Source organism: Myotis daubentonii, chromosome 7, assembly GCF_963259705.1.
Source record: "Myotis daubentonii chromosome 7, mMyoDau2.1, whole genome shotgun sequence".
Taxonomy (NCBI): Eukaryota; Metazoa; Chordata; class Mammalia; order Chiroptera; family Vespertilionidae; genus Myotis; species Myotis daubentonii.
Window position 1 is genome coordinate 55,052,885 of NC_081846.1, and position 9,493 is coordinate 55,062,377.

At 41.1% G+C, this 9,493-nt stretch overlaps 1 pseudogene; it reads right to left on the bottom strand.

Moving 5' to 3' along the window:
• Positions 1–4,059: 4,059 nt before the first annotated feature.
• On the bottom strand, positions 4,060–6,801 carry LOC132238853 (nascent polypeptide-associated complex subunit alpha-like; annotated as a pseudogene).
• Between the last annotated feature and the right edge of the window lie 2,692 nt (positions 6,802–9,493).

Here is a 9,493-nt window from a genome sequence, read left to right on the forward strand (position 1 = left end):
ATTTGAACTGAGGCCTATCTAACTCTGCAGCCCATGCTTTTTCTACCACACGACATAGTCTCTCTTAAGAGGAAAATTTATAATAATCAGAATGAGTGAAAAATTCACTTCCTTAGTTTAGGCCCATGACCTAAGTTTCCTCTAAAAGCACGGAAATTTTTCATGGGGCTTGAGTGTGTAACTTTGAATGAAATTAACTAGAGTGGAGTGGCGGCTAGTTAGAAAGCCGCTGAGACAGGAAACACAGCTTTAGTCCAGTTGGTGGCCCAGCAGGGAGGGGGTATGCTGGTGCAGATTTTCTCCAGTTGGGTGCTCCTTTCCAAAGGTGGGGGCGTGGTCTGGAAAAAAATGGCACCCCAGCTGGGAGAGCTTTGGAGCCTGGTGAATGTTTGAAGACAGAAGTACATTAAATAGTTATTTCTTGGGGTTTCCCATTTCATTTTTATGTTTGGCTTCTGTCAACTGGAGGAGACACCTTTTGTATATACACACCTTTCTGAGGTTTCAGAGGAAATGGTTATTTAATAGCTGAAAACTCCAGTTGAGTAGAATAAATTACTTTGAACTACTCTGTGGGGTACAGAGAGGAAGAAAACATTACAATTGGATGAAGAGGAGAGAGATTAGAGACAGGGAGATCAGTCAGGAATAATTTTTTTTAAACTATAAAATTGTCAGAACATGGATGGATTAAATAAGGGAAACCAAGGAAAGGAAGTTGTTGAAGAAGCTACTGGGTTTCTGACTGTGTGACTGGAAAGTTGGTTTATTAGGGTAAGCCTTAATCCAGTGACTGAGAGTCACTGTGGTGCCAGGCACCATTCTCGCTGCTGCACACAAAGATGTCATTTCCTCGAACCTTTCCAACCACATCAGAACCTGGAAGAAAGGATTTAGAGAAAACAGGACCATGTTAGTGGAGGAGAGATGTTCATTTTTACAGAACTTGATATTCAGGAGCGGGTAAAGCATTCATGTGGAGGTAATTGAGCAAGTAGTTGGGCATGAGGTCTATCAGGACTTCAATTCACCCATAAACTCTTAAGATGGTAAATCCTACCAAGGATCTGAGGAGAAGACTTTAACTGCAGCTCTGAATCTTAATCACCAGTCCCTTTTGAAACTTTTAAACAAATGGTATCAAACTGAACTCTCAAATATTCCCTTCTTTTCTAGCTATAGAAACATGACTACAGCCTTGAAGATAGTACTCCTGTTTAAACATATGCGTATGTTAATGAGAAAAGTTTACTTATTTCATGTAGGGGGAAAATAGTTTATTTTTCTGACATGTGATAAGATACAGTATGAGGCTATAATATTTCAGACATTCTGTATTAGAAGATTTGAAGACAAAGATGGTAAGCTTCCTAAAAAGATACTGATTGCATTCTAACTTGACTTTTTAGGTTGATTGTTAAATGTGGAAGAGGTATGCTGCAGAAGTTTTCTGAAGCTATAAGACATATAGCATTGAAGTTAATACGCATAAGAAATGTTCTCTCTATTAACTGGTTTATTAGATGTATTAGTTTCCTAGGGTTGCCATAACAAAGCACCACAGGCTAGGTGGCTTAAATGACAGACATTTATTTTCTGCCAAAAACCAAGATCAAGGTGCTGGCAGAGATGGTTTCCTCTGAGGACCACTGGGGAGGAAACTGTTTCAGACCTTTCTCCTTTGCTTGCAGATGGCGGCTCTCCTGCTGCCTCTTCACATGGTGGTCTCTCTGTGCAGACATGCCTCCCTGGTATATATTTGTGTGTCCACATTTCTCCTTTTTTTTTAAAAAAAATATTTTTATTGATTTCAGAGAGGAAGGGAAAGGGAGAGAGAGATAGAAACATCAATGATGAGAGAGAATCCTTGATCAGTTGCCTCCTGCACGCCCCACACTGGGGATCGAGCCCACAACCTGGGCATGTGCCCTTTTAGAATTGAAACCCGACCTCCTGGTTTGTAGGTTGATGCTCAACCATTGAGCACATCGGCCAGGCAACGTTTCTTCTTTTTATAAGGACACCAGTCAGGTTGGATTGGGGCTTACCCTAATAACCTCATCTTAACTTAATCACCTTCTTACGGCCCTATCTGCAAATATAGTCACATTCTTAGGAATTAGGGGTTAGAGCTTCAATGGAAGATTTTGGTGGAACACAGCTTAGCCCATAACATTATATGAACTGAACTTGGCATGGGACAAACAGAAAGCAACTTAATTTCTTTTATCACCACTTTAAAAAAGTCTTGTTCCATCTAAATAAGTACTAATTTTTTTTTTCTTCCCAGTGTGGGCCTGTCTTGGACTCAGAATCTACAGTGAGGAAAAGGCATTAAGAAGGAATGGTGGGCCTCTTCACTCTCCGAACTTGCTCTGACAGTCCTCAGTCCCCACCTTACTGTGATACCAACTATGGCTTTGCTACCTCAGTGTGGTTGGCAGTCAGCAGCGTCAGCACCATCAGAAACACAGACCATCAGGGCCCTGCCTCCGCATTTCTCAGCCTGAATCTGATGAATCTGCATTTTAACAAGATGCCCAGGATTCTTGCTCTTTCCAGAAAACCAGGACCTTCCGGGCCAGCGGACAGAAACTCTGTGTCTTCCAGACACGGGTGCGAGGTTGTGAGAATGAAGGAGAGGTATGGGACAGAAGATCTGCTGCTGGAGTGTTAATCTGACTTGGAAGGCCTCTGTGTAGCCCTAATCCCAGTTGTTTGTGAGTCATTTGACTTGTCCCTGGCATGAACAATGTAATCTCTGATTTCTTACTATTGCCCATCAGCCCCTGCTTCAGCAGTATATCCTACACAGACTCTTTGTTTTGGGACCTTGACTTACACCTGATTCTCTCCTCTAGTGTCCACCAGAAAACCTGTGGCATTTCTCTGCTCAGTTGTAGAAGTGTGGGCTACTTCTGCAACGAACCTCTTTCCTTGCTGTGTCTTCAAAGGCAGGTCCAGGCCAGCCTCTTGCTTGAGTTTCTACCCAGCCAACTTCAGTGGACACAGCCAGGCTTCCTCTCCCTCTCACCCGGCTGGATGCATTATATGCTTGCAAATATTCTCCCGAATTCTGCAATGAGATGGTTAGAGAAAAATGCCATCTGCTTTGATTACTCTCTCTGGATTGAGTTTCTGGATTACCTTTTTAGGTAACCCTTGAGCAAATTTATGGATATGTAAGCTCTTAACACTGTTCTTTACTCTGGGGTTTCAGATGAAAATCAGAGGCAACAGGAACAAGTCTACTTATAGTGCTATATATATCAGTAATTTCACTATTGAGACAACTTAAGCACATTTAGATTCAGGCTTTATCTATAGACAATTATATGACTTAATTTATGGACTTGTTTTCTCAAGGTATTGCTTCAGTCAATATGGTTGGACCAGTTTGGTGTGTAGAATTAGTGACTTTCATCATTCTTTTCAGGTGGTTTCTTCAGACAGGCAAGTGGATAGACAGAGCAAATGGGAGTTATTTTGTAGGCTGGAGATGACAAAGGAAAACATTTCTGAGAGATAGATTTAAGGTCTCTTCAGCCTTCTTTCCCAGAAACTCTGAATTAAGGCACTTTACTTAGCATTCGCCTATCTCTGGTCTTTTGTGTTCATGCTCCTCAAATAATGACTTAGTTCTGATCTACTGTATTGCTAATTTTGGCCTGATCACCAAACTCCAACAGCCTGTTTCTATGCTATTTCTGCTTTGTTCTTGATTTCTTTTTTTCCCCTCATCCCACAAGAAGCCATAGGTTTTTAATGATAGAGTACAAATTTCAAACCAAGCTGCAGTTACTCTTTTTAAAAATATATTTTTATTGATTTCAGAGAGGAAGGGAGAGGGAGAGAGAGATAGAAACACCAATGATGAGAGAGAATCATGGATCATCTGCCTTCTGCACACCCCCTACTGGGGATCGAGCACACAACCCGGACATGTGCCCTGACTGAACCATGTCCTCATGGTTCATAGGTTAATGCTCAACCATTGAGCCACCACCGTAGATGGGCTGCAGTTACTCTTTTAAAGCCCCTACCCCCCACTCCTCATTTTTAGATGGTTACAATGTCATTGTTGTTCCTCAGGGCTTGGACTGCCTTTGCTTTCAACACATTTGCTTGTGATGTGACCAACTCTATGTCTTTAGCTTCCACACCTGTTTAATCAACCCCATTCCTCTTTACTCTCCTCTTGTATAGTTGGAGTCTGTGTGTTTTCTTGAATGTTGTGACAGCTTCACCTTGAACTTTGAGTTTCTCAGCAGCTGCTAGCTGTGTTTGCTGAGATGAATCTTACATTTTGGCTTTTCCCCAAATTATGGAGGTATCTGAAACAGGGCTCTTGTAGACATCTGGTTTTGTGATGATAAAGAGGATATTCTTAGATTTCCTAGTAACCTCTGAAACCTGTTAGGACCCAGTTTATGGTGCCGCCTTTTCACACTGGCTCCCTTTGCTTTACTGACTTGTTGTTTATCAATTTCAGCAGCTGCTGCCAGCTGGGCTTGTTGTGTGGTTGCCTGTGTGGTGTTCCTCGAGTTCTGGCACTGATTCATCACTGTCCGGTTCTGTTCCAGACCCTGTTTCAGCCTGGGGCTGTGGCAACTCCTGCTCTGTAGCAGGGATGATTTCTGAGGTTTCACAGGCTTGTTTGTGCGGGGAACACAGAACCTACATGATGGCAGAAAGAGAGACAGTGAGAGTGTGACCCATACCTGTTGTAGAAGGAAGCCTGGCAGCTTTGCTCTTGATTTCAATGCTCATATTTCCAACCCTGAATTTGCAACCTGTCTGGATTTCTACTTCTCCCTTGTTGAGTTCTGGTGTCTGTGGCCCTGAATTTGCTTCACTATGATTTGTCCCATTGTCATGACTCAGAAGGAAGGATTCTGCCACTGCTTCCACTGCTCTATGATTAATAAAGATTTCAAAGTTAAGGCATCTTTAGCTACAAAGTATTTTTTGATTTAATTTTACCTTTATTGAAGTCACTTTTGAAACATGAGAGAAACATAGTTTTACCTTCTTTTCAAAGCTATCACAACTTCCTAAAAATGGTGGCAGAACTAAATCCTGACAGACTCGGAAATTTGTTCCTTTTCCAGGTAATTACACGGTGTGGGCTGCTCATAAATGGTTTCGCTAATGCAGCTCACACAGTGTAAGGCAGAGTGTGGCAACTTGGGGGAAATCAGTGGTTCATATTCTACAATAACTGAAAAAAATGAAAAGTTCTTTTTGACCAGAGCCTGGCCTTCCCTCAGAAGATAGGAGATAGGATTAACACTGGTTGGCCTTGATAGGCCGAAATGGAGCAGCAGGTAGAAGAGGGAAGCTGAAGTGGAACACATGGAAATAGAAACTGGCCTTCCAGGGGCAGCTGGGTGTCTACTGCACAGAGCACAACAAACAGGATATGTGCAGGGATGAGGGATGATTTAGCAGATACTGGTTTTCAACCTGGTTTCAAAAGAGCCAGTTCATTTCCTCAGCAAATATTTTTGAAGTTCTGATGTAAGTCACTCATTATACAGTGATATATACCAATTGACAAAGACACAGATGACCTAATCAGGAAGGGAGCATGTCCTTTGGATAGTGGCAAACAGATTGTGGAGCAAAAGTGGCAGCACATTCCAGAGGCAGTTCTCCAAGTCAGCAGCAGGAGCTGAGCCCAACGGAAGTGTTGCCTATGGATTTTCTATCGGTGCTACTTCTGGGAACCATTTGAAATTGTTGTTGTTTTGTTAGTATTAATGATATACCAGGAAGATGAAAATCAAGGATTTCGTGAGAAGTATCGATAAAGCACACATTATAATTACATAGTTACAATAAGATAACTATTGAATATTATTTTAAGTGTATGAACACTTAAACATTCTAGCTTATTATCACTGGCAGGTTGGCGTCACAAAAAAAGAACATTGTCTCGCCAGGCTAAATCAAAATCAATTCCCTTAGGGAAGTGCTCCTAGTTGGAGTCAATTGTTTCTTTCTCTGAGCTCTCATCATATCCATATCAGGGATGTCAATATTGGCTATTGGGTAGGTCTCTGTGTTGGGAAGGATTCTAAGGCAAACTATGATCTCAAAGGAAAAAAAGAATGTTATGAATGGACATCGATGTCTGCCAAGTTCTCCAGAGGGAAGACAATGGGAGATATTTGTGATTGTTGTGTATTTGCCATTTCAGGTCTGTACCTTCACTTGATACTCAGCACATATTGCTCCAGATGTATAACTACTTATCAATTTATTTATATAGGAAATTCTCACTCTTCACCATGGAGCTTCCTGTGAGCTGAATGTAAAATTGGGTTTTCATAAAATGGATTGTGCTTTTTCAGATGAGGAATGTTTTCATTGTGGGATGCATTTCCACCCAAACAGCACCAAATATACCAGAAATGGCAAACATAGAATATCTCATAGAAGAAAAAAGGCCTTGAAACAAAAGAATTGTATTTGCTTCAGAAGTTAGAGATGAAAAGGACCACCTATGACTTTGCTACCTAAGTGTGGGTGGCAGAAAGGCAGCATCAGCACCATTAGATTATTAGAAATGCAGAATACCAGGGCCCTGCCTTTTCATTTCTCAACCTGAATCTGATGAATCTGCATTTTAATAAGATCCCCAGATGCTTCTAGTTCTGTCCAGGAACCCAGACCAGGAGGACTAGCAGACAGAACAAAGTCTATTATAACCACTGGAAGGGGGCATAAGCCCAGTGCAAGCGGAACACAGGACCAGGCCAAGTCATCTGGAAGGCTGCAAGGAAGAGCTGCATGCATCATAAGACATGCTTCCAGGCTGGACCTGGAAACTCACTGCAAGCTCACGGGGTTTCTTCCTGGGAGAGATGATGTGGCTCTTCTAAAATCCCAACCAGTGTCTTGGCTAGAGTTGGCACTCAGAGATTAATCAGTGGGGAGCAGGGCTCTGAAGTGTAATAAACAAAGGGGGAGAGAAATAGTCATGTCTGCTCCATCCCACTCCCCTCAGGCTGCTCATTAAAATCATCTGGGGAGCCTTGGACACCGTCCAGTGCCTGGGAACTACCCCAGAGATTCTGATTTAATTGGTCTGAGGTTTGTCCCAAGTTTCAGTATTTAAAACATTTCTCTAGTTATGTGCAAACAGCATCGCAAAGTCTGTAATATTTTATTTGTTTATAGAACTTTAAAATAAAGGTCCGCAGAGAAGAAAATAAGTATTTACACTTCACAAAAAAGCAGCTGTAGCCCAGCCAGTGTGGCTCAGTGGTTGAGCATCAACCTATGAACCAGAGGTCACGATTTGATTCCCAGTTAGGGCACATGCTGGGATTGTAGGCTCCATCCCCAATGTGGGGCGTTGCAGGAGGCAGCCAATCAGTGATTCTCTCTCATCATTGATGTTTCTATTTCCCTCTCCCTTCCTCTCTGAAATAAAATATATTTATATATTATATATACGTGTGTATATATATATATTTAAAACAGCTATACTACAGCATAAATATCTGCTATACAAATTAATATAAAAACTAAAGTAAACATTTAATTGGAAATACCTTTTTATTGTGTCAGGACCTTGAAGGATGACAGTGAGGATGAATTTGAAGATCTGTATATGTATTTTAAACTACAAATAAAATATTCTGTTTTAATTTTATTTAATATTTTTGTCACCAACAGATTCTCAGAAGTATCCATTGGGATTAAGAATTGGGAGACTGGATCTGCTCTGTGACTTCTTGCTAGCCATTAACTGTTCTTGAAACTGATGAACGTGTGGGTGAAGGTGAAGACTGGGTGTTAATTAGACTGTCTGGAAGTGGAGAAGCTCCACAAAAGGCTAATCTTGGAAACAAGGAGATTCTTTTTATTACCTTAACACCTAGTTTGCAAATTCTTATGAAGATAAGGAGCAAGAAGCTAACTCTCACTGGGTGCCTATTCTGTGCTGAACTAGGTTTTCTCATTTCGTTTTGACAACTACCTTGTAAATTAGATATTTTTCGGAGGATAAAACAAGCTCAGAGAGACTAAGTAAATTGTACATAGATAATAAATGGAAGATCAGGATTTGATCTCAGGAATGTCTGTCTCCAGGGTCTAGGGCAGTGGTTCTCAACCTTCCTAATGCCGCGGCCCTTTAATACAGTTCCTCATGTTGTGGTGACCCCCAACCATAAAATTATTTTTTGTTGCTACTTCATAACTGTAATTTTGCTACTGTTATGAATTGTAATGTAAATATCTGATATGCAGGATGTATTTAGGCGACCCCTGTGAAAGGGTCGTTCGACCCCAAAGGGGTCACGACCCACAGGTTGAGAACCGCTGCTCTAGGGTCTTTGTATGACACACATGCTATATGTTCCCCAGAGGGCAGAAGGGCCTGTTAGATCATGTTTCTTTATGTCCATAAAGATATTTTCTACACATGAAAGATGGATGACAATTATTTCTTTAAGATTCAGCAATTGTTTTGTATGTGAAACATACTAGGTAGATATGTACAGCTCTGTTTTATATTGTGTGAGTGGGCTGTGACCTGGCTCCCCTCACTTTTCATCACCTCCCTTGATTCTCTTTTTGGTGAATCTTTGACCATTCCAATTCTATGATATGTTTCTTCTTTCCCTGAGGATCTAAATAGAGCCAAAATGTCAGCTGAACTCCCAGCTTCTGTCTAAATTCTGTAGCTGCTGATTGTGGCCGGATAGTCTGTAAGTTTAGGTGGAGGGTCAGATTGGCCCAAGCATGGTGTTTGAGCCTTGATTTCAGGTAGAGCCAGGTGGAACTGGGGAAGACTCGTAGCCTCAAACACTCTAATTTAGAGAGTAGTTCAGGCTTAACACCCAGTAGTTAGCATTATGGATTTCTGAGCCCCTGTGAATTTCTGAATTATTGATGGGACTGAATAAAACAGGCTGTTTTCAAAGGTTAATTCTGAGGCTGCCTCTTCTCTACAATTTGATGCATTTAAGACTGAATCATGAAGGCTGAGCTCATGGGAAAAATTTTTCGATCTTAACAAATGGACACAATATTGAATCATGAAAATGAAAGCTCTATTTTTTGTTGGATTTAAAATTGTTGGGTTTGAAATTGATGGGTTAGAAAGTGTTAAAAATGAGCAATTCTGTAAAAAACAAAACAAAAAACCAACCAGTGACTAAAAATTAATACCAGTGACTAAAGATTAATGACAGTTGTAAGATGGGTTTCGTGATAAAAACAGACTTGTGGTGGATTAGGGCAGCTGTATGGGCACATGACTGTCACAAGTTACAGTTTCACTACGAAGCATGGTGTGAGCATTCACTAGGCTGGGTAAGGGTTAGTTAGCTAAGCGGAAAATGCAGTTTTTATAACTGGTCTGAAACTTACCCAGTGCATGACTGTGGGATCTCCCCACCTCCAATTTAATGTTTGACTGATTTTCTCTTCACTTAGAGTTTAGATGAGAGATACAATAATAATGGTAATAATATTG